Source organism: Episyrphus balteatus, chromosome 3, assembly GCF_945859705.1.
Source record: "Episyrphus balteatus chromosome 3, idEpiBalt1.1, whole genome shotgun sequence".
In the NCBI taxonomy this organism is placed as follows: domain Eukaryota; kingdom Metazoa; phylum Arthropoda; class Insecta; order Diptera; family Syrphidae; genus Episyrphus; species Episyrphus balteatus.
In genome coordinates, this window is record NC_079136.1 from 24,901,224 (window position 1) to 24,927,283 (window position 26,060).

Here is a 26,060-nt window from a genome sequence, read left to right on the forward strand (position 1 = left end):
TTTGAACCTCCCGTTTTGGTCGGAAGACACCCATTCCAACGAAAATTTTCATACAAAAGCGTTTAACTAACCGAAATATTATAATTTTCAAAAAAAATACAGTTGTGGATTTTTGTAAAAAATGTCACAACAAAAACATTACTGTTAAAAAAGGAGCCAAGTTCTCCTATGTTGAAATTATGCTGGCACAAAAAGTACTGAGATGTAAAAGTGTACCAAGTTCTAAAGTTTGGGTTCAAATTCGTATCAATAAAATTTTGATTGTTCTCTTGACAATTTTTCTTTTAATTACCGATTTTTAAAGTTATTTCAAAAATTGCCAAGCAAACAATCAAAATTTTATTGATACGAATTTGAACCCAAACTTTAGAACTTGGTACACTTTTACATCTCAGTACTTTTTGTGCCAGCATAATTTCAACATAGGAGAACTTGGCTCCTTTTTTAACAGTAATGTTTTTGTTGTGATTTCACTACTTTTCGCAAGGTATGGCTGTAGAATTGAAAATCTCTATATTTGATGAAAATTCAGTGAAAATGGGCGGTTGCCACGCCCCCTGGCTGAAATTCTCAAACTTTAAATTTTTTCCTTTGTATAAACTACCAGCTCTACCATTCTACCAAATTTCAAGATTCTACGAAAATCAGAAGTGCTCTATAATATTTGATGATAATTCAGCGGAAATGGGCGGATGCCACGCCCCTTGAATTGAAAATCTCAAATCTTCGATTTTTCCCTTTGTATACACCACAAGCCTTATCACCGTGTAAAATTTCAAGTTTCTACGTTAACGGGAAGTTCTCCATAATTTTAATGATCTGTCAGTGAGTGAGTGAGTGAGTCAGTCAGTCAGTCAGTTACGGTTTTTGCGATTTTTGAAGCCCTATATCTCAGAAACTACTCATCGTAAAAAGCTGAAATTTTGTGAGGAGTTTGGTTTTGACAAGTTCAATAAATGTAGCGAGTTTGAAATTTCTAGCATCTTTGGTGTGGAAGTTAGAGGGGGGTCGAAAATGGCCTGAGTTGTTTCCTGTAAATAAGGGTGTAGTGCCAAAGTTGCTAGAGAACTTGGCTGGGCACTACCGTGCCCCTTGATCTCAATTTTTTTTTTTTAAACAATAATTTATCCATATTGGTAGGGAAAATATAAAAATAGATTTAGTTTTTCACCTGGACACTTAACAGTTCTTAAATAGTGGTATACAAAAAAACTACCGAATTTTTGGGGGACTTAAAATGTAGGTACAATTGAGTGTAACCATTCTACGTTGACACCATCCATCCAATCTAAAAAAAAATTCTATACGTCCTTATTATTAAATTTTTAAATTGTTCTATTTAATGAACTCACTCACTGCAGTATCCAAATCGATTTGATTTCAAAAAGATTTATTAGCTTTAATAAATATACGATTGCAACTAAAAGCTATCAAATGGCTTTTCTGCACAATCAGCAGGGCGCGCATCGCCTTCGAACATAGTACTAGTATGCAATTTGTAAATTGCCAATAAATTGGATCATTGATTTACACAGCAACATCATGGAACAATTCCAGATCCAATGTCGTAAATTAATATCAAATAACCCTCGTGTATGCTCGTAAAAAAAAAAAATTTTTACACAATGATTGCAATTTTTATTGAAAAAGTCAGAATAAAATAAAAAAAAATACTCTTTTTCTATCCCATTATTTTTTAAGGAGTGTTGATTTCATGTATCAATTTTTGTTACATTGAAAAATCAAAATGTAAAAGTGAAGCTATAAATGTCAATTTCTTTGTTTATTTGTTGAATATCACACTCTCTTACTTAGTAATTTAAAAAAAGGTTTTGACCAAATACACGAACTACAAAAGAGTGGAAATGAAGTGACATGAAGAGTAGGGTGCTTCTTAAAAATCAATTTTCGAAATTTTAATGGGACACCCTTTCATTTTGTTCTTCCTGCCTTAAATATAAATTGGGTAAAATTTGGTCCAGTTTAATCACGTTCTAGGGGTCGCTACCACAACTCAAAGTTTTGAAAAATACACCAAATTTTGTTTTTTTTTTCTCAGAAAATTTAAAAATTTGTAATCAGAATTAAGTACTTTATATTAAATCTTTAACTGTCTTTAAGAAGTTTTGACAAAAATACAGCGGAATAAAAATGAAGTTTAATTTTGAATATTTTTGAATTTGACATTTTTTTGTGTTATTCTGTAGAATAGCTTAATTGAAAAATTCAATGATTTAATCTGATTGTTTATGAGCCTAATATCTTTATTCGACAGACAGTTTACTGACTGTTTATTAGAAGATTGAAAAATCGGGTCTTAAACGTACTTTGTATTGTAACAAAAAAAATTTTGTTGAAATTGATCTTTTTTTTTTACTTAAATCTTTAGTGAATGGTAGCGACCCCTAAATTTTAATATTAAAATCGGAAAAAAATACCATACACTATGTTTATATGGTAGAACATAATGCAGGGGTGTCCCATTAAAAAATCGAAAAAAAGATTTTTTCGACCATATAAGAAGCACCCTAATGAAGAGCCATATTATTTTCACTTATTTATAACCAATCGATATTCAATTTGTCGATGGAATTGAATTCAATTGGATTGTATGCATCCTTTTGAAACTTTCAAAACACGCCAAATAGCTTAACACTTTAAAACGTCTGTCGGGGCTGTGGTAAATCCGTGAAAAGAACTTTCAATTACTATTATAATAACAATAAGTGCCCTCTTTGGGTGTGTAAGTGGAAAATACACCAATTGATGGTATTGGCTGGACACCACCAACCCCACATCATGTCAAACAATAAGCCAATGATAGCTTAGCAAAAAGTTCCCTTTGAAATAGAAAAACAACATCATTACTAGAGTTTTAGATGTCAAAAACAGAAAAAACACAAAAAAAATGTGTTTACTAGTAGTAGCTTTCGAAAAATTCTTTTCTCCCCTTCACGTGAAGTTGATAGAAAGTTTAATTCATAAATAGCTTCAATCGATTGTTGTTGCTCAATTTTGCCCCCATAAATAGTCCTTTATGGCTAGAATGTTTGTCTAATATTTGAAAAGTGCCATTATAGCTCGTTATTGTTAACTTTTATCGGGGGCCCATGATTGGTGGTAGTGAGTGACAATGAATTTTTATATTTTGAAGAAATTAATGGATATTTTTGACTTTAAAGGAAACACTGATTTCATCAACAAAAAAAAAAATCATAGAACGATAGAACCATAAGAGGAGATAAGAATGTGTACAAATTCAATACCAACTTAATGATCCGTTTCCTTTTAATGTATTCTTTTTTTTTTTTTTTCAAATGTAATAGACGATTAATTTTTATTCATATAAGTTAGTCATTTTTTTTCGTTGTTGTTGTAAGTAAACAATGAAAATTGACTTTTAGTAAGAATAGAGACGTGCAAGAGGACATTAACATGCAATCGACTTTCATGCTATTATGGGATGAAATTTATATATTTTTTTTGTTCGCTTTTCTTCACATATTTGAAAGGGCTTTATTGCGTGTTTGAATACAACAAAGACTTTTATGAAGAGCTAAAGTTATTATAATAAAACGAACCAAACCCTATTCTTATATGGTGCCATGCAAGGAATAACAATTTTCTATGAGTATCTTCAACATTGTCTTAAGTATGTAGATACACTTTGAATTACTTTGAATTTATTTGTTCATCGACTTTGGATATTTGTAGATTGGTTGATATTAGGATACTTCATGTGTATCAAGTGTGCGAAAGTATTACTTATTGTGTTGGCGCCCATATTAGACAATTAAAAGTTAGTAGTATTTTCTGTAAGCATGCAATTGCTCGTAAGAAATTATGTTTGATTTTTTTCAAAGATAAAAATAGTCATACTTTTAGAACAAAAAGAAAATAATCTTAACAAATGTGACTGAATTTACAAATTACATTTAATAAATTTGCAGAAAATGTGAAATTCAGTTAAGATAAGATGCACGACTGTATTGCAAGTATAGGTACTTTCTCTTATGGTAAAAGTAGCTTTAATGAAAATTTTGATATTTTCAAGAAATTAAAAAAAAAATAATAAAATCTGTTTTTATAATGAATTAAACACCGTTTTAAATGATCTTTTACAAAAAACAAAGTATGCCATTTTATTTCTTGTATAAAAAAGGAATTTTTAGAAAAAAATTTTCGAAAATCGTTAGAGCCGTTTTTTTTAAATATAATTTTTTATATATACCTAAAAATTTTCTAACATTTTTCAAAAAAAAGTTGGTATGCCATTTTGAAGAAACAATTAATTTACGGGTTGGGGTCAAAATTCTGCGGGGGTCAAAATTCTTTTGTCAAAATTCTGCTTTCAAAATTCTGCTTAACAAAATTCTGCTTTCAAAATTCTGCTTTTCAAAATTCTGTTTTTCAAAATTCTGTTTTTCAAAATTCTGCTTTTCATAATTCTGCTTTTCAAAATTCTGCAAAAAATTAAAAAAGGGTTTGGAAAATGTTAAAAAGCGCGCGCTTTTTTTTTGCAGAATTCTGTAAAATTATCTTTTTGAAAAATTATCTGCTTATTTGATTACTTACCTACATAATTTGTCATTTTTTAAATGCGAATTAATTTTTGTTTTATAAATGAATAAATTTGAAAATATTAAGAAAAGGTTTTTAATATTAAACATTTCCGAAAATAACTAAAAATTTATTAATTTATCAAATAAAGATGAATATTCAAAAATTTGAATAAGAAAAGGAATATACAACATCGGTTCCAATTAGTATACATATTTTATTTGAAAGAAAGTCAGTATATGCATTTCAAAAAATATTTGCGACACTTAAATAAAAAAATTTAGGAAAGTACCAATGTTGAATTACATTAATGAGGTGTATTTTTCTTTAGCCAGCGCATATGCTATAAAAAAAAAAACAGAATTAGCAGAATTTTTTTGTTCAAATATAATGCTGGCAGAATTTTGAAAAGCAGAATTTTAAAAAGCAGACTTTTGAAAAACAGAATAGAAAAAAAGCAGAATTTTGAAAAACAGAATTTTCGCTGAAAAAGCAGAATTTTGAAAAGCAGAATTTTGAAGCCAGAATTTTGACCCGATCCCTTAATTTACACATAAAAAAGAATATTCAAAATTTTTCACAAACCCGTTTTCAAAAAATTGATTTTTCAAAAAAAAAATTTGAAATATTTTTTAAAAATCCAAAATTTTAATATTACGTAAACTTTAACGCGTCTGTTTAAATTTTTTGTGTTAAAATCGGGTTAGTTTTGTACGAGATATTTAGAAACCAAAAAACCGTTCTATCGCAGGTACCGTTAATATTGGTACAAAAAATATTTTTGGGTTGGGGTCGAAATTCTGTATTGGCCAAAATTCGGATTCCAAAATTCTGTATTTTAAAATTCTGTAAATTCAAAATTCTGTATTTTATAATTCTGTAAATTCATAATTCTGTATTCTAAAATTCTGTAAACACAAAATTCTGGATTTCAAAATTCTGAATCAAAATTCTGTACTCCAAAATTCTGTAAATGATAAAAGAAAAATTGTTTTGATAATGAAAAAAGTGCGCACTTTTTTCATTATCAAAACAATTTTTCTGTTATCATTTACAGAATTTTGGATTACAGATTTTTTATATTTTCTATGCAGAGCCTTGAAGCAGTTCGCTTTCGACAGCTTAAGTTAAGTGTTATGAGTTAATCGTGATATAAAATTAATTCAGAAAAATGGAAAATATCAAATCATTAAAACCTAATAAAGGAAAGGATAAATTGTGTGTCAATGGTTTTATGTTTAATAACGAAGAAAGATCAAATTAAAAAAAAAACATGAAAAATGAAAATATTTTTTTTAATGAAAAATCGGAAAATGCAGAATTTAATTCAAATCAGTCGAACATTCAATTATTTATGTCCAATTAAAGTTAGTAGAACATGAATTTGTATGGAAAATGAAAATATTTTTTTTTTAATGGAAAATCTCGGAAGTTTTTTTCAAAAATTGGGTACTTAACTCAAATTAATTAAGCACTTAATTATTCAAGATAATTTAAAAAAAAAAATTTTTTTCGAATATCAGAGAAAAAAATTATTTTTGTAAAAAAATTTTTTTTGGAATTTTTGTTTATCACCTTAATATTATACCAAACCCGAATTTTTTACTAACAGTTTAAGGCATTGTCTGGTAATTTAAATAGAGTTAGCAGAACATTAAGTTTTTCCAAAAGTAGGGGAGCACTTGATATAATTTTGGGGTACTTGCTCTGCTTACTTGAGGGACATGTTTTAATGTAGAGATTTAGAATTACAGAATTTTTAAAAGCAGAATATTGTATTTGCAGAATTTTGAAAAATAGAATTTTGGATTTACAGAATTTTGAAATACAGAATAATAGAAAAGCAGAATAATGGAATACAGAATTATGTTCATACAGAATTTTTTCTTCAGATACAGAATTTTGGCCATACAGAATTTTGGAATACTGAATAACGACCCGTTCCCAATATTTTTTTTACTTCAAAAGTTGGCTCTTTTGTGCAGTACTTACTATACACAAAAATTTTAATCAAAATCGTTAGAGCCGTTTTCGTAAAAAAATAGCTTTTCTATTTCCGTTATATGACAAGTACCGTTAGTTTTGGGATTTTTAGAAAACAACTAAATTTAAATCGGTAGAACCATTTTTTTAAATAAAAAATAAATAAAAAAATCAAAATGGAAGGTTACGTAAATAACAGTTCAAAAATATTTAATTTAAATCAAAAGAAAAAGGATCTTATCTGCCAAAATGATTGATATGATTTCTTGTGTAACACATTTTTGATTTTTAAATTATTGGAGGCGTTTAAAAAATTTTTTTTTTTTTTTTAACATACAAATTTTCAAACATTCTGAAAAAATATTAATCTATACATAAAAAGAAAATTTTAGGAAAATTTATACATTAGCTTTAACAATATTGATTTTCCCATAATAAAAAAGGATTTCATATGCAATTTTTCTTAGTTTAAAAAATTAGGGAAATTAAAAAAAAACAATTATTTTCGTTGAAACTTTAATCAAAACAGATCAAAACATACGGAACCCGCTTTCCACTCATTTTTATCTCGATTTAGATTATTTTTCGAATTCTAAATCAAAAGTTTAAAATAGTAAATATTGAAAAAAGAAATAATGATTGATTAATAGGTTGAACCAATTAAAAAACGAAACAAAAGTTCAACATTAAATAAACTAATTCTGTCACATTCTTTTCTTTCGGCAACAATTCTTATTCATAAAACAAAACACATATTTAACAAAATAAAAAAAAATCCAATTTGTTGTTTTAAATTTATGAAGTGTTTTTTTCTTAATTTTTTTGTTGATCCATTCCAATTAACAAAAATTTTTCAGCGGTTTGATTTCTAATAAACCACACAAAAAAACACAGTTCACAATTAAAAATAGATTAATTCTCACTGTGACACATTATAAGTCAGTTTTCCAAAAATATCATAGATAGCTACTTTCCGTAAAACGATGAATTATAAAAACAAAGAAAAAAAAAATTAATTCGACGCTACGACAATCTTCTTTTAATAAATTTTGTATAAACCAACGACACAACATTTTCATTAAATCAGAGAATGTTGTATAGTCTCCATTTCCAGCATCACCAAGAATAAGATGAATGTTTTCTTTTCGAAACGAACACATAAAAAGCTATAAATCTTTCAATATTGTCTTAAAAATTGAAATCGAAAAAGAATGTTCTTAATAATTTTAAAACAATGAAATACATTAAATTTGTAAAAAGGGGGAAAAAAGAAAAAACGCCGCCAAGTCAGACTGAGTTAATATAATTTTAATCCTCGCAGCTCAGACTGACAAAGTGACAAATAAGGTTAAACAAACACCAACCAAGGTACATAAAACGTGACATTATTTCTAACACTTTGCATCTTAAAATACGGGATCGGGTCAAAATTCTGGCTTCAAAATTCTGCTTTTCAAAATTCTGCTTTTTCAGCGAAAATTCTGTTTTTCAAAATTCTGCTTTTTTTCTATTCTGTTTTTCAAAATTCTGCTTTTTAAAATTCTGCTTTTCAAAATTCTGCCAGCATTATATTTGAACAAAAAAATTCTGCTAATTCTGTTTTTTTTTTTATAGCATATGCGCTGGCTAAAGGAAAATACACCTCATTAATGTAATTCAACATTGGTACTTTCCTAAATTTTTTTATTTAAGTGTCGCAAATATTTTTTGAAATGCATATACTGACTTTCTTTCAAATAAAATATGTATACTAATTGGAACCGATGTTGTGTATTCCTTTTCTTATTCAAATTTTTGAATATTCATCTTTATTTGATAAATTAATAAATTTTTAGTTATTTTCGGAAATGTTTAATATTAAAAACCTTTTCTTAATATTTTCAAATTTATTCATTTATAAAACAAAAATTAATTCGCATTTAAAAAATGACAAATTATGTAGGTAAGTAATCAAATAAGCAGATAATTTTTCAAAAAGATGATTTTACAGAATTCTGCAAAAAATTAAAAAAGGGTTTGGAAAATGTTAAAAAGCGCGCGCTTTTTAACATTTTCCAAACCCTTTTTTAATTTTTTGCAGAATTTTGAAAAGCAGAATTATGAAAAGCAGAATTTTGAAAAACAGAATTTTGAAAAACAGAATTTTGAAAAGCAGAATTTTGAAAGCAGAATTTTGTAAAGCAGAATTTTGAAAGCAGAATTTTGACAAAAGAATTTTGACCCCGGCAGAATTTTGACCCCAACCCAAATACATTTATTGCCAAAAATAGCTGAGTATTAGGTATAACTTGGTTAATATATGTATGTATGAGATTTAACATCACGAACCGTTTTGACGATGAAAAGGACAAAGGGCGTACAGGGCCAAAGTACATAGAAGATCCATTCTAAATGTGAAAATAAGACCCTCCAAAAGCACATTTTTTGATGATAAGATTATGTGTATTTTTGTATAGAAACAAGCCTGGTACAAGTTAAAGATATACAAACGTGATTATAGGGAAAAATACAACATTTTACGGAAATAGAAATAACATCTAAAAAGGTTCGTTTACATTTCAAGAAGTTACATTGACTAGAAGCATGTGAATGTATCCATAATTGAGTTATTTTTAGGCACATGTTTGATTCAAGGATTCAAATTTTCTGCAAATTATACTTTAAGAGTCTTGATAAATGTCTAAGGTACTCAATATAAAAATCGTTTCTGACAGCATTTTTCAAGATAAAAATAGTTTTTGTTTTGACATGCAAGAATGTAACCTTGCATATTAAAGAATTATTCAAAAATAAAATTGGTGCTACAATAGTTCCATCAGCCTTAAATAAAAATTTAACTTTCCAAAGACATGAACAAAAAACATAAAAAATCTAATACCAAAAGCAGGAAAATAAATAAAGTGACTTTATTATTGACAAAAAAAAAAAAAAATAAATTGTCATCCAGAGTTTAGTGAAATGTAACAATATTTCCCAAAGAACAAAACTGCCATTATTTATGACTTAACTTTATAAAACACCTGGGATTTTGCACAAAACGTTGATGAAATGAGACAAGTCATGCAAGGAGATAATATGTATACACTTTATCAGGATAAGATATTTTTCTTTTGGGTTAATTGAAGCCCACGCACGAACAACTTAAGCAAAAATAATACAGAAGACAATATAAAGGCAAACTTAATCTAAATATAGTCTAGATAAATGGTATGGTTGGTTACTTTAATTAAAGAATATGGTAGAACATATCCGGGTTGTCTATATTACAAAGCACTATACACACACAATCACAAAAGGAAGTAACTACACTCAAGCTATTAGGACATCAAATCAAAAATACCATTGAGTAAAAATTAGTTTTCTGAAATTGCACTGGATTATATTCATTGTCATTAACACAATTGTGTTCAAATGAAATAATGGGAAAAATTTTCTTTTTTTTGCATAATCCCTTTGTGAATTTAAGATGAGCTCAATTAATGTTGCTAAAAAAAATATTGAAAAGATAAAAAATATTGGTCGAAGTTACTGACCACGTTACTGATCGCTTTAAAATAAGAAAAATATAAAAAAGTCTAAAAATAAGAATAACAAAAATACTGAGGAATACAATGAAAGTCTAAAAAAAAACGTTTTTTTTGGCCCTAAGTTCTATGTTTTCAGGTGGTTCGGAATTTTTAAATACCGTTTTATAATCGGTGTAACAACCTCTACAAAACGTAATAGGTTTTCCACCACGTTTATTTTTAGTTTCACACAGTTTAATCGTACCATTGATTGTTAAAAAAATTATTTTTTGCTACGTTTAAGCGTCCATAACTTTTTTTCTTATAAAATTTCGAATCGAATATAAAAATGGTTTTCCTACGTACTCCAGAAGCTAGTAAAATAATGCAATTGTTTAAAAAAAAATCAATAATTTATAAATGATTTGTTGTTTTTTGAAATTTTTTTTTAGTTAATTGTTGTGTGCACAATTGGTAATATGTGTACCAAATTTCATTAATTTCTATTTTTTCATTACTGAGATACAGTCATTTTAATAAAAAGACGAACAAAATTTAATTTGTTTATAACTTTTACGGAATTGAAATTTTTCAAAAATACTTTGGAATATTATTTTTAACATATTAATCTTCCAATACATGCAAAAAAACGTATCAAATTCGAGAAGTCGGTTTTAGGTGGCCCATTTGAGAAAATTTGACTCTTATACAAAGTTGTTTGTAGGTGATTTTTTCAGATAATTTTTTTTTTAATTTTTAGAAATGATAAGTTTATGATTCAATTTATAAGTTCAAGTGACCTCAACTCCAAAAATTTATACCTAAATATTTTTTTTATTATTTTTTCTTCGTTATGATAAGTTTATGTATATTTGTTTTATTTTCTTTGTTGATAATTTTAACCTTTCTCGCTAATCAGCAGACATCAAGGAAAATCAGCCAAATCATACAAATAAAAAATTTAAGATAATTCACGGTGTAACACTCAAAATATACTCGGGCGGAGACCTATCAGGTTTTGTAGAGCTAGTCGCACTGAATACGAAACGGTATTTGAAAATCCCCTAACACCCCTAAAATCTGAAGTTACGGGCAAAAAACGGTTTTTTGGACCTTCACCCATTGAAAAAATTCTAGCTTCGTCAATTTTTTACCCATTTTTTTATAATAGGAGAAAAAAAAATTTTTAAAACTACTTTTATACTATTTTTGTCCAGACTGTGAATTTTAGTAAAAAAAAATACTCACACAGAAAACTGCCTTAATTGATTCATTATCGAACAGTGAAAACTATATGTTTCTATGTCTTTTAGTTTATGAGAAAATTGAAAAATAAAAACAAAAAAATATTTAGAAAAAAGAAAAATCTGATAAAATAATTTTTCAATTTTACTCAAAAACTAGAAGACATAGAAACATATAGTTTTCACTGTTTGATAAGGAATCAATTGAGGTAGTTTTCTGGATGAGTAATTTTTCGCCTATTTTTAACTTTGAAATCGATTATTGCAAAAACTATTGGTTATATTATTTAAAATATAGATTTAAAATATAGAATCAAATGTACAATTTTGCCTTTCGGAAATGGTATTATTTATTACTGTAAGTGTTGCCGTTGTTTTTTAATAATTTTTTTTTAGAAAAATGCCCCTCCCACCTAAACGGGGAGAGATAGACCCCCCTCTCAAAAAAAAAAATGTTATCAAATCTTGGATCCCAAGTTATCCTACTACGTGCCGAAACAACATTTTTGTTCTGTATCTTGGTTGAAATCGAAAAATTTTTTGTTTCTAAGCCAATTTTGAAGTGATTTTCATAAAAAATACCTCGATTGATTGAGAAATAGATATAGTTTTAGAATATATTTTTTAAATAGCATGTTGTTTTGAAAACATATACTTTAAATTGATGCCGAAGTTGGACAAATGACGAAAAAAATGGATTTTTTGAACTTTGACAGCTTATAAATTCTAAGTGGTTTAACCGAGTTACATGTTTTATACATTGTTAAAAAGGTATATTTATCTCCTATTAGAAACTGTAAAAAAATTGGGTAAAAATTTAACGAAGCTAGAATTGTTTCAATATGTGAAGGTCCAAAAAACCGTTTTTTGCGCGTAACTCCAGATTTTGGGGGTGTTAGGGGATTTTCAAATACCGTTTCGTAATCAGTGTTATTTTTATCAAAACAAAAAAATTTTTTTCATAGTTTCTATAACTAGAACTGAACAAAATGGGGCCACACTGCAGGTCCCAGCTTTACAATACAAAAAGAATTATCCAAATTGGTTCACTCAGTTCAAAGTTATGAGGTAACAAACTTAAGAAAAAAAAAACTGACTCCTCCTTTTTGGAAGTCGGTAAAAACTGAATTTCTCTGTTTATATAAGCATTTATAAAAACCTTTAAAGGGGTATTAAAAATAACTGCATATTTTGCAATCTGATTTACATATTTGGTATTGAATTTGAATTGAAGCTAAATTTTGCGTCCAATATGATAATGTAAAGAAAAAAGTTACTCATACACCCCAGTAACCCTCAAAGTAAAACTGGAAAAAATAATTAAAAAAAAACCGAGCACCGGCATTTAACTTTTGTTGAAAAATTGCGAAGTATAGTAAAGTGTCGAATTTTAACGATTTTATTTTGTTCAGTAACAAGAAAATCCAACGGTTTTTTTTTAATATAAGAGGAAGTACTTTTTATTCCATCAATACAATTTATTAATATTAAATTAGAAATTTGTTGGATCTTATCTTACTAACATACATTTAATAAATAAATTTTATGATCTAAAAAGGCATTTTTAAAATCAATTGTCATAAAACATCTCTCATAAAATTATTATCGACATAAAATGAAAATTTATAAATTCAAATACACAAGCCTATTTTGTGTAGGCAAAGATTTATGCTATAAAAAGGCAAGAACAATATTGTTTGAAGAGTTCATTTGTGGTATGAGATTATTATATGAATCAAGAAAATTTGACAGCATATTTGTATACATATATTTTTCTAATAGAATTTATTTGTATATTTAGAGAAAATATTTGAAATTAAATTTGAAATGCTAAAAACTGCCCAAACAAATATCCGTGACAAAATTCGTGAAATCATAATAAATTAAGACAAGTTTATGCATTAACATTATTTTTCTGCTTCTTATTCCTAATTTGTCTTCTTATGTTTTTTTTTTTTTTTTAATTTTAAATGAAATGTGAAAAAAAAATGGTATTAAATTTAAAAGCAATCGCATAAGGTCTCTAATTAAAAATTAAATTTAATGGACATTAATACAATGTTTACCCACTGTGTTTGTTTGGAGAAGAAGAGCATTAAAAAGGTGTGAATGAAAACAATCAATTGGTTTATTTGTTGAAAAATCTTGTGTTTTTTATATTTTCTGTATAATTAGCCATTTCACAGCTTGAAGTTCTTAAACAAAGAAACTTTTTTTATTCTAGCTGAAGAAAGCACTAAAAATACATTTATGATAAATTTTATCGAAGAAGTAAAGTTTATGGTGTTTAATCCAAAAAAATGAAAAAAAAAAAACAAATAAATACACACCAAAATATAATGCTAATTTTAAGTTCAAATAAAATCACCGAATATACAAAAACGAAAACAAAAAAAAAATCCCATGCATTGACCTTTATAAGTAGCTGCTTCACCGGTTTCAATATGGGGCTATAAAATATCCAATCTACCTAACAACAATATTAATAAATTCTGATACTTATAAGATGATACTTTTGTTTTTGTTGTTGTTATATGGAATTAAAGTTGTTACCCTTAGCAGCTTGTTTAACGAGAATTATTGATTTTGTGTACTTTTTGTTTTTTAGAGATTTTGTTGTTTAGTGTTTAGTTGTTCATCGCAGTGAATAATAAAATTAGAATGGAACAAAGGAGAAAGGAAAACTCAATGAATAAATAATTTCACTTGTTGATTTTATGAAAGTTTAAGACATAAATTGCGTTAAAGATTAGTATGAGTTGGTAGAGGGCATCCCACTTCTGATTTTGTTTATTTATGAAGGATAGATCGACATCAAAAACATAAATATTTTATGTTTGTAGACATAGTAGGTGCGGAATATTTTTTTACAATTAAGGTAAAAGTTTCAAATCCAAACAAATGTATGCCGAAAGTAGGGAATAAATCTGTTGATTTCATATTTAAAGTTCCTTACCTTGAGGCTTATAGATGGAGTTTGTTAAGATGTAACGGATTCTGGAATAAAAAAAAAAATATTTAACAAAACTATGGTACAACAAGTTTATATGACTTAACTGTTGAATCTAATTCAAGGTCAAGATAAAAAGTAATGAATTAAATAATTTATTTTCGAAGTGAAAAATACCCAAAAATGAGACAGATAAGAGTATCAATTAATAATCTTCTTCATTTAGACTGAATGACAAGGACATCTTTTTCGTTTGTTCATTTAGAATTAATTGCGTCTTTCCAAAAATCAGAGGAAGGTAAAGTCTGAGCATAAAGCAATATTTGATTTTCTTCTAATATAATTGACACCAGAAGCAAACATCAAAATGTATACTAGAGTAAGGATTATGAAAATACGTGACAGAAGATTAATGGAATTCTATTCTCTTTGAATTTTATCAATCCAAATGAATTAAGAAAAAGTTTTATTTTTTTTTTTCAGCAAAATAGGTACTCATATAACCTTCAAAAGGAGTTACCATTTTAATTATAAAAACGTCAAAGTAGTCATAAAATAATATGGGTCAAGGCAAATTCCTTCCCTCCTTTATGTTTATACCGAACATTTTACAGTCCAGTGCATTTATGATGTTCATAGTATATGGGCGACCCAGCAGTTTGTACAACCGCCAAATTTTTTTTGCTCATTCGATAGAGCATACAACAACTCTGTTATACAACATTTTTTTCTATCGCTATAAATACAAAAGTTATTAATACTTTTTTTTTGTTAAAAATGCTCTTTTTTGTTTGTGTTTTTTATCTTTACTTTTTTTTTAAATGTTTTTTTTTTTTTACCAAATTTTGAATTTTAAATGATTTGTGAGTATTTTATAGCTTTATGTTACAAGAGAAAATTCAGGACCTGCAATTTTTTTATATTTAAGTCTCTTCATTTCGTAAAAAAGGGGTATTTAAAAAAAAAACTAAAATCCAAGATGGCGGCCGAAAGGTGAATTTCGCGAGTGCGAAAAATCAGGGTAATGATATTAAGCCAATGCTCTATCGAATGAGCAAAAAAAATTTGGGGGTGGTACAAACTGCTGGGTCAAATTATAAATGCAGTGGACTATTATTCTTGTACCTATTTATTTATTTGCTTTTTTTGTATTCTTCATTATTAGATATATCACCGTTGAGTGATATAAAAAAAGAATGAAACAATACTAGCTACTTATCAAACTTTTTTTTTATCGATTTTGTAAGCTGCCTATGGAATTGGACCATTGGAGAAGGTGAAATTAAGTGAACGCAGGCAAAATGTCGGAAAAATTATTTTCGATTTAATTTTCTAATGATTTATTCAATACGTGCCATTTTAAAGAAGATGAAAAAACACAGTGTTACTTAAATGGCACACCAACTTTTTTGTTTTAATTTTAGACAATTTTTATATACATATATACAAATATTTTTCTAAAAAGCGGCTCAAACGATTTTCGAAATTTTTTTTCTAAAAATTCTTTTTTATACAAGAAATCAAATGGCATACTTGGTTTTGTGTAAAAAAATCATTTAAAACGATGTTTAGTCCATTAAAAAAAACAGGTTTTTTTATTTCACTACTAATGAAATTCCTTAAAAATATAAAATTTTACCTAATACCATTCAATAAAAAGCTTTAACATTAGACTAACTTTTACAATACTAGTTCGTGCGACCCCAGTCGTGCATTTTTTTAGAATAAAATTTAATTTTAGTGTTGAAATAAATAAGTTATCGGCAAAAGATTGGCAAAAGCTTGGTAAAACTTTGATTATTTTTAAATTCAAGTTAAAAGGACCAAAAATGACAAGAATGGAGGCACAAAAAATACACATTTTTTGTTATTTTGAATTTTTTGAGTAATGTGTTATGCTATTCTATTCAAAGAATGGACTATTCACCATTGAATATTTTTGTATTACTAAATTTTTTATATGTAAAAATCCGGAAAGGTTCATGTTTCATGAAGAAAAGTTGAAAAAATAGCTTGTGGAAAAGTTTCGAATCGCTTATTTAATTCATTTAATTTTTTTGGAGATTTCATAACCTATTGCTTATTTGAAAAGAATCACAAACAACTCGGCCTTACAAAAGAATTAACATACTTTATGAAACACATACATATATATTTAATTTTTTTGGTAAACTAAATGTAAATTGTAATGGAGTTTGTTAATGAGATGTACTTATAACACCAAAGTATTATAATCTGGTAAGTAAATAATCTTGCTGATTGTCAAATTTGACGGGTTTAAATTTAATAACAACTATAAGTAACAATTCTTCCGCCTTTTATCAGGTAAACCTATGCTATTTACATTCAATTCGAGCAACTAATTAATTCAAACAAGGTGATTTTTAGTTCTTCCTCAATTTTTCAAGGTTGGTATAGAATATGTAGGTAATTGGCAAAGATATTTTGTCAATTTTTTCAATTTTGTTGGCTTTAAGATTTGAAAAAATGGTTTAAAAAGACTAAAAACTGTAGATTTTGAAAGTCCATTATTTATCGAATCTTAGCCATATTCAATGTTTGTGACCATTATGTTGAAAGATAAAGTATTTTCTTTTCTCTGTTACATGTTTAATATCTTTAAATTCTCAAAGGATTTCTTAAGTTTTTTACAATATTTTAATTTTAAAAAATTTTTAAAACGATATAATGTTGATTGGAAATTTAATTATTTAAAAAAAAGTATTTAATAGAAATTTTCAAATTCGGCCTTTTTTTCAAGTTATAGACAAAAACACAAAAAGTAACAAAAAGAAACAATAATATTGATCGTTATAAAAATTATCATATCTTTATAACTTATTAATAGATTTTGAAGAAAAATATCTTGAAATCTTTGCCAAAAAGTGCACTTCACATAAAAAATATAAACCTATGAGGATTTGAAAGATTTAGATTTTTTATTTCATTAAGAATCAGAAAATTGGAATTGGAACACTGGAGTGATCCAAAAAAGTTATTTCAGTGTTTGTTGTTTAAGTAGGTGAAAGTTTGTCTGTTCAGAGATTGATCGTTTAATTCTCCAGATACAAGATACGAATTATAAGAATGCTGGAAAAAAAAACGACAAAAAACTTTGAAAAATCATATCTCGAAAACCTATCCATAAACATTTTTTTAAGATAAGATTTTCGAGTTTCCTGGGCTTAAATCTATGTACATGAAAAGTATAACTGTACTTGGTGTCCAAAAATGTTTTATTTTTTTTTTTTTTTGTAAACTAGTGTAATCTTTGAAAAACGCTGAAAAAAAAGCATTCAAAAATATAACACTGCACAACAAAATTAAAGTTTTTGTATGATGAATAAACCAAACAATACTTTTCCAAAGGTTTTTGATGTGCTGAGCTCGAATCCGAATTCAGAAATATTCTATCAGCTCGCGTTTTTAAAATATTACCGCTAGAAAATGCAAAAACACCTGTTTCTGAAGTTATGCTGCAATGTGAGGGAATTTTTTTCAACACTCTTTTTGAAGGTTTGTATAAGAATTGCTTTTCTTCATTAAAAATCTGTTTAAATCTTTGCAATACCTTTTTTATATTCGGATATATTTTAATTTGAAGTTAGTGCAGTTTGAAATAACGTTATTGATAAAATAAGCCAAAACACACGTATTTAAACTTAAGATATCTCGGATAATAAAACAGGTATCGGAAAGATTTAAACAGATTTTCAAAGAAGAAAAACAGTTCTTATAGAACCCGTTAAAAATTATGTTAAAATAAGGTATCCCACATCATAGCATAACCTCAAAAACAGACAAAACACGTTTTTTTTTCGCAAATTCTAACGGCAATATTTCAAGAACTAAGAATGATAGAATATTTCTGGCTTCATATTCCTGTTAAGCACACCGAAAACTATTGCAAAAGTATAGTTTGGTTTATTCATAATAAAAATAGTCAAATTTTGTTGACCAGAGCTATCAGCCAAAAAACGTGTTTTTGCATTTTCTAATGGCAATATTTCAAAATCTAGAGCTGATAGAATATTTCTGAAACCGGATTCGAGTTCAGCACACCAAAAACCCTTGGAAAAGTATTGTATAGTTTATTCATCCAAAACCTTGTTGTGCAGTGTAATCAGTCAAAAAATTTCTTTTAGAACGAAAATATTTTTCGTCCTTTCGGAAGCTCAAGTCCTTTTGATTTTAAGTTATAAGTTATCTTTATTCACTTAGCAATAAAAATCAAAAGAAACACCTTGCTTAACACTAAGCAACCAACCGGCTTAATTTCAAAACTTTTATTTTTGTCAATTTGCCTTTTTCCAGACGATTTTCCGATAAGGTTTAAAATTTTTATTTTTTTTCTATACATAGGATATCCTGTTTGGATCATTCTTTTTAATCCTCTTTTCAATCTTGCCCTTATTCTTTGTTAAAAATGTATACAACCTCACCTTAATGTAATCTCGATAGGGTAATACTTCTTTATACTGAATAAATAAAGCAGTTTAAAGAAAAAAACCTTTTATGGACTTGAGCCAGAACAATAGAATTTAAGTTCTTTTGTATCATTTTTTTGTTATTTTTGCTTGAATTTGTTTTTTTTTTTTAACAAAACAAATAAAATTAATATTAGAAATACAATTCCTTGGAACCTCTATTGTAAGGATAAGGTTAAGATCCTTTAAGCACTTAAGTACCTTGACTTATTTTTGTCAATATGGAAGGGGATATAGAGGAACTTGAAGTGAAGGAAAAAAAATGTTTTCTTTAATGAAATTTAATCTTCTATTAAAAATTAGGGGAAACCTGAGTAATGTCCTTTATTACTAAGAGAAAAATTGTATTTCAGATTAAATTCACAGTTGAGTATTTTTTTGAAAAATGAAAAAAATTTAAGAAACAAAAATTTAACAGTAACGCTAAAAAAGCAAATGATTTAATTTTCTTCTTAACGATATACCATTCAGCATATTCACAGTCATAATTTTGCATTTAATTTCCAATTAGCATTTCATCGCTTATTTCCTCCTTTCTTTGACAGTAATTATTGTCGATTTATTCCACCAGTAAACAAATTCTCTTAAAGCTCTAAATTCCATCTCATTGATGGACATCATTTGAATTTAATGGCTTCACAGCATACGGACAAACGTCAGACGTCACACAAATTTCTAACAATACCGCACCAAATGATATCTAATGTCTATGTGCGTTCCAGAAGAGAATTACAATGCCATATTGATGGGAAGGACATCAGATAAGATTCAAGTCCTTTTTGAGGAGCACAAACGATGTAGAAGTTTATAGCTGTTAGGCAAAAGTGCGAGGTTCATTTTTGTTATTGATTTTTTTCTTCTCTGGGTATATTTAAACGTGACCTTATGGTGATATTGTCAGTTTCATTTGAACTTGAAATTGTTGAAAGTATGCAAGTTATCTGTAATCTTGATAAAAATAACAACTTCTATTTGAGGCAAATGGAATATTGGAACTCTTAGTTGATTTACGTATATGTTTTGAGAAAATCTAATATAAGCCAATTTAGGTAAGTTTGTATTCTTATAACGAGAACAACATAATTTATGGAAATCGTTTTAAGAAATTAGGGAGAGCACATTAAACTTAAGGACCTATTTGGTGATACGAAACTTAAGCGTTTATATTCAACATAAGCACTTATGCAAGTGACAGTTTGCACAGAAGTGGAACATAAGCTTTTATGCTTCATTTAAATATTTAAGTTTCATATTAGCTAAAGGACTTGGGGATATTAGTTTTACCTTTGGGAAACCGTATTATGTCTGCTTTTTTTTGACGTTGTTTTATAAATGGCCCCAGAGGTTGGTTTTGAAGTATGAAATCTGTAATTTAAAGCAGGGAAAAGAGAGGTGTAGTGCCGATGATAAATGCATCTGTTTTTTTAATGTTCGTCCGAATATTACAAAATAATTTCTCTAAAGGAAAGAATTAATCCACAGAAAAATCACATTTTCAAAAAAATTCGGATCATTTTGAAAAAATTGATTTTTCAAAAAAAAAAAAATTAAATTTTTAACAAAAAAAATGTATTACCTACAATTTTTTTTGTGAGTTTTAATTTCAATTAAAAATTAAAAATAAACTATTGGAGATACAAAAATTTTCTATAACTTATTTGCAAGATAATAACGTAAAAGTGATACATAGCGGTACATTTACTACAAGCTACATAATCTTAAATTAAAAAAAACTTAAAAAATACCTCAAAACACCTGTGGAGATCTATTGCCCATGACCAGCCACTAGTATGGGAAGTACCGTAATATCAGTTTGAAATTTCGACATGGTTGGCTTTAAAAAATTCTAACTTTTTTTGTAGGCATTGTAGAAATATTATTGAAGCGTTATCTGAAAGATGAAATAATAAGCTTTCAAATGATATAAAATTTATTTTAGGTTATCATAGAAAAAAATTGATTTAATAGTGTGATAAGATGAAAATATAGTATTTTTTTGTTTTTTTTTTTTTTTTGAAAATAGATTGATATAATATGTAAGGTCTTAATCTTTAGTTTGAGTATTTAACTATAAAAATTATTATCTTATAAATTTTTTTACAAGAAAGTTGGCAAGTAAATAGGTATATTTTAGATCATTTTTTTTTAACAAAAGCACACAACCTGTTTTCTTATTTCACGTAAAATTATCGTCCGTAAACCGACTTTACGTTTTAACATTAGGGCTATTCAATCGTATTCTTTGTTGTGCCCTCTTCGCCTCTTCCATACCTACCAGAGGAAATCGGCGTCCGTTGAACTCAGCACACTTGAATTGTAATGTTCAATTTGATTGTCCATTCGGATATTGTTTTGGGTCAATCAAAGTGCAATAAGACAATAATTGAATTGTGCTGACTCTTTAAACGTGTCGACGATTATCCACTGAGGAAGTTGGGCTCGCGACAATCGGAATGACAAGACAAGTAGAGTCTTAATTAAAACGTAAACCAGTAGAGTTGTGTAAATTTAATCAATGCGAAATCCCAAGTATAACATTCTTACATGTTATAACACCTTAAATCCCTAATTAAAATTTCTGTCACCTCTCGTTTTAGTGTTGGAGCTATTCCTGGTTAAACAATGAATACATTTATAGATTTGACTTGATTTCTTTTGCATAATTAATATTTAAAATTGTAAATGTGAGCCCCCAAAACAAATATAAAATCCTAAAATATAAACTCATATTATTCTAATGAATAATATTAGAGTCAAGTTTATGTGAAGTAAAAGCATTTCGTTATGCTCCACTTGTTAGCCGAGAATTTTATACACCCCCACTAAATCGCATACAAAATACATTTATATGATTTATTATAATGTTCATATTTAAAGTATACCTAATCATATGCTTTAGTCGATTAATTTTGAATTTGGCTTCCTGTCAATATGTTGATCAATTATATCACATTAGTAGGCAACAACCGGATGAGTATGAAATAAAGAAGTGCGAGGGACATAAAAGTGGGATGAGAATTTAATGTATTTTCTTGTACATTAAAAAAAAAAATTTTAAATCTCGTTGGGATAAGCCCACCATTAGTAATTAAATTAATCATAAATCAAATTTTATTTACAAAGTGCTCATATCAAAAAAAAAATAGGGAGAAAATTAAACTGGCTTCTCTTTGGTTTTTTATGAGCGTTTTCATTTGCTTTATTCTTCAGATTTTTTTTTTTATTTATTTTTATTCTTTTTATGCTTTATTCTTCAGATTTTTTTTTTTATTTATTTTTATTCTCATTTATTTGAACATTTATGTATTTTGTTTCTTAAGATATTGATATCAACTCTTGACTTTTACGATAGAGTGAATTAACTTATAAAACAAAAAATTCAAAGATCGTCATGATTTTATAGTAATAAAAAAATGGGCGTTCCTACATAATAATATTTGAAAAAATATCTTATTTTGAATGGAACATATAGTTGACGTTTATATGATCATTAAAAGTTATAAAAAAAAAATATATTTAATGCGACGAATTTCCAATGTAATTTATTTATCTAAAAAAAATGTGTTATATTTTTATATTTATAATCTTAAATTAATTTTATTTGTGTTTTAGGTATATTTATTTCTATTAAAATTAATGATTAATAATCATTTTTAAATCTAATTATGATTCTGAAACTAATTAAATAAAATACACTAAAAATCACTGAAAAAAAGCAAATTAAAAGGATATCCTATAATAACGGTTGAATAAATTCTAAATATTTGTTTTAATAACTTAATGACTACCAAAAATTAATATTTTTTTTTTCTTTTTTAATTATTTATGAATGTTAATTTATTTGCAGTATATGTTCATTTGTATATATATTTATCTGTTTATATAAAAAAATAAAAAATGAATATTAGAAACATTATTTAAAAATAAAAGAAAAAAACAAATAAAACCAGGTGTTATAAATAAATTAAACTAACTTCTTATATTGATATAATAAATTTAAAAATTTAAGTTTATAGAAAACAAAAAACCATAAATCTTGGTTTTCAACGGGTGAAGCAAAAATTTATCAAATTAAATTAAAAAAAAAGAATTTGATTACAGATTGGTCTTTATTTAAAAATCAAGGGCGTTGTGCGTTATTCAGTGAAATAATTTTTTTTCTGAGAAGACCGTAACGAAAAAGAATTACAACAACAAGTTCTATGAATATTAATATTTAACTCACTTTTAAATTATTTTATGTAAAATTAAAATTTTTAAAAATTTTTTTTGCCTGGGCCCTATTGCACCAACCACTTTGCACTTTGCATTTTGCAACTTTGCAAAAAAATACTTTTCTGCAAAGTAAAAGTGCAAAGTGTTGCACCAAAAATTAAAAATTCCCCACTTTGCACTTTGCAATTTTTGATGTTTTTTTTGCAAAGCAAAAAGTGCGGGCGTTGCACCAACTAAAAATGGAATTTTGCGTAATTTGAAAATTTGCAAAGTAAAGCAATAAATAGTTTCAACTTTTTTTTGTTGTTAAAAAAGGTTGAAGTCTTCTTTTTTTACTTAACCTTCCGATAACAACACCCTTTTTGGTTGTCCTAAAATTAAATTAAAAAAAAAAAATACTTTTGGGTATAATAAAAATTATATATTTAATCATAACACTTCATATTGTTCAACAGAATCAGAAAATAGATAATTCACAAAAAAAAAAACAATAATTGTATCTAAAAAAAAGCCTGGGGTGGTATAGCACCCCTGTTGTCATCGGAAAGTTAAACAACGATATCTTTTGAAATTTTGTTGTACTTTACTCTATTATTTGTTATTTTGTTGGTTATAGTTACTTAGACTGTTGCTTTGCTGTAATTTGTTTAGAGAAGAAAATAATAGAATTTTTAATATCAATATAATTTCATTATTTTAACTTTAAATTGCAATCATTATTTGAATGACGGATAATTTTGAATAAGGTGGTTGGCAATTCTAGAGGAGGCTATGTGGCCATGAAGCAGAGGGCAGAGGTGCGTTTTTTATTTTACCATAGTTTACTTATGTTTATATTATCGAACTAAATGGTCTATTGTTTAGTTACAATTTCTAACTATTTGAAATGGTTCCTAAACTCCTTTTGAAGTGTCAAGTAGTCACGATTGGTAATTTTTTCCAACTCACTTCCATGATAAGAGTTTAGTGAGTTGTTGATCTAAGAAATAAGATATTTGGTTTTCAAGACAATTCAAATCAAACATTTGTATTACCTACTTTTATTAATCAGCGGAAAAATTAAGTTAAAATGGAATTTTGGAAATGATGGGAGAAAATTTATTTTGAATAAAAACATGATTTTCGGTTATAATAAAGGAATTGGAATTAATTTAAAAAAAAAATTCGTTTGACAGTTTATCATTATCTAACAACAAATCGTTCCTAAATGATTTTTTAAAACGAACACAACAAATTCTAATAATGCCGCTTCAAATTTTTTTTCACATAGTAACAATAGTTAAATACTCCCAATATGTAGTTAATTATTCCTAATTTAAAAATTCATTCTTAATTTTACATCACTCACGTACCTATTACTATACTCTTAATCTTCAAAAAGTCATTCAAAGCGATTCATTTTAAATTATCATTTAATATACCCGAACCTTACACGAGAAATGGCCTTCCGCAAATGAAATTTTGTCTTTGCATATTATTGCAAACAGGGGCGTATACAGGATTTCTTCTTGGGGGGGGTCATGCCAAACTTTTTTTTACAAAAGTTTTGATAGTAGGCGTAAACTTGAAAATGTGCTATTTGAATTAAAAATACCTATTAAAGTTTGTTCGTTTTGCATATCAAATCGAGCAGTTCCGAAGAGTTCTAAGAATAACCAAACAAAAACGTTGTGTGATTCGTTTGCTTTTGTTTAGGGTTCAACCTTAAGTCTAACCAATTAAGACCATCCTGTCCTTAAAGTACAGTGTAATGTATAGGGATAGGATTTTCATACACTTAAAAACGAAAAATATGCGCTCAAAATATACTCTTAAAAAAAAAAAATATGCACTTTAAATATGCTTTTGAGGCCACATGAAAATTTAATCTTAAATAATCCAATTTATCATTTGAGTGTGTTTTTTATGAGTTTGGACAACGTTGATTTGCCAGTTTTTCACAGCATTTGCTTACGTTTTTGACTTTTTTCCAATTGACTTTCAGTCACTTTTAGTCAAAAATTTTAAGCGTGAAATTTCGTTATTTTTGCCAATTTTTGCGAAAATATGCACGAAAAACATGCATTTATTTCCAAAATATGTCAAAATATGCAAAAAAAAAAAAGGTTAATAAATGCAAAATATGCACTAACGATTGATTGCGATTTTAAAGAAAATATCCTGATTCGTCTACATACTTCGTTGCCATGCTTCCGAGGTGTTTCTAAAAAACATTCATTTGCATGGAAACCCGATCCCTAGTAATGTACAAGTCCTTCGATTCAATAATTTACCTTTAAACAACTCTGCATTGTTTTCCGCTAGTCCAGAATTATTTTATAAGTTAAAATAAAAATAATTTTAATTTAATAACACTGGTAACTTTCGAATTAATTGTCTTCCTAACCTCAGGCAAACGAATCGCAAAGTTTTTCCAAAAAAATTGTGTTTGAAAATATAATTTTTTTTAAATTTTGTTTTAAAATTGTACGCGAATTTTTTTTTAAGGGTTACAGGATTCAAATAGGTACCTCTGTGAAAATAGTAAAGACAAAAAAATATTTTTGTCGTAACAGAAAATATTATGCAAAATTATGCTAGTATTAGGGTAGATATTTTTTCGAAATTTCAAACGCCAATACTAATTAAAGAAATGTTTTAGATCACTCACTAAGGATTTTACAATTTTCGGCTCTGATTTCTTCAGCTTTGAGGTATTTATCGGCGGTTTAAAATATAAAACATATTCAGTTATATTTATTAGATTTTCTTAAATTGATTTTCGAAGGACATTTTAAGCTTGCTTAAATTCTAAGCTTGCTTAAATATTTAATTTGCCTTTAGACAAGCTTGCTTATATTCTTATCTATTTTATCGGTTTAGTCAGAATTAAAAAAATATTTGGATTTTAAATCCATACAAAACTCTACAACACAGCTTAACTTGTAGCCTATCAATGCCTTATATTATTATCGAACGAATCAAAATAATCCTGATCCAGCATAGCGGTTGCTAAAAATATCCCCAAATATAGGAAAATAGTTGGTTTGAATACCGAAAAATTTTTTCACATTTCATTTTCGTTCATGTTGTAAAACTTCGACATTTTGCAAATCACATAACAATTTCTTTTTTA

General features: G+C 27.1%; 1 protein-coding gene across 3 annotated transcripts in view; it reads right to left on the bottom strand.

Moving 5' to 3' along the window:
- LOC129915978 (neuropeptide CCHamide-2 receptor-like) overlaps positions 1-26,060 on the bottom strand; it is a 109,490-nt gene that overhangs the window by 65,516 nt on the left and 17,914 nt on the right. For 2 of the 3 annotated variants that reach the window (XM_055995720.1, XM_055995718.1), the window contains exon 2: positions 14,250-14,290. The exons of the other annotated variant lie outside the window; for it this stretch is intronic. The gene's annotated coding sequence lies outside the window, so the exon portion shown is untranslated. The remainder of the gene's footprint in view (positions 1-14,249; positions 14,291-26,060) is intronic. 3 annotated transcript variants of the gene reach the window in all.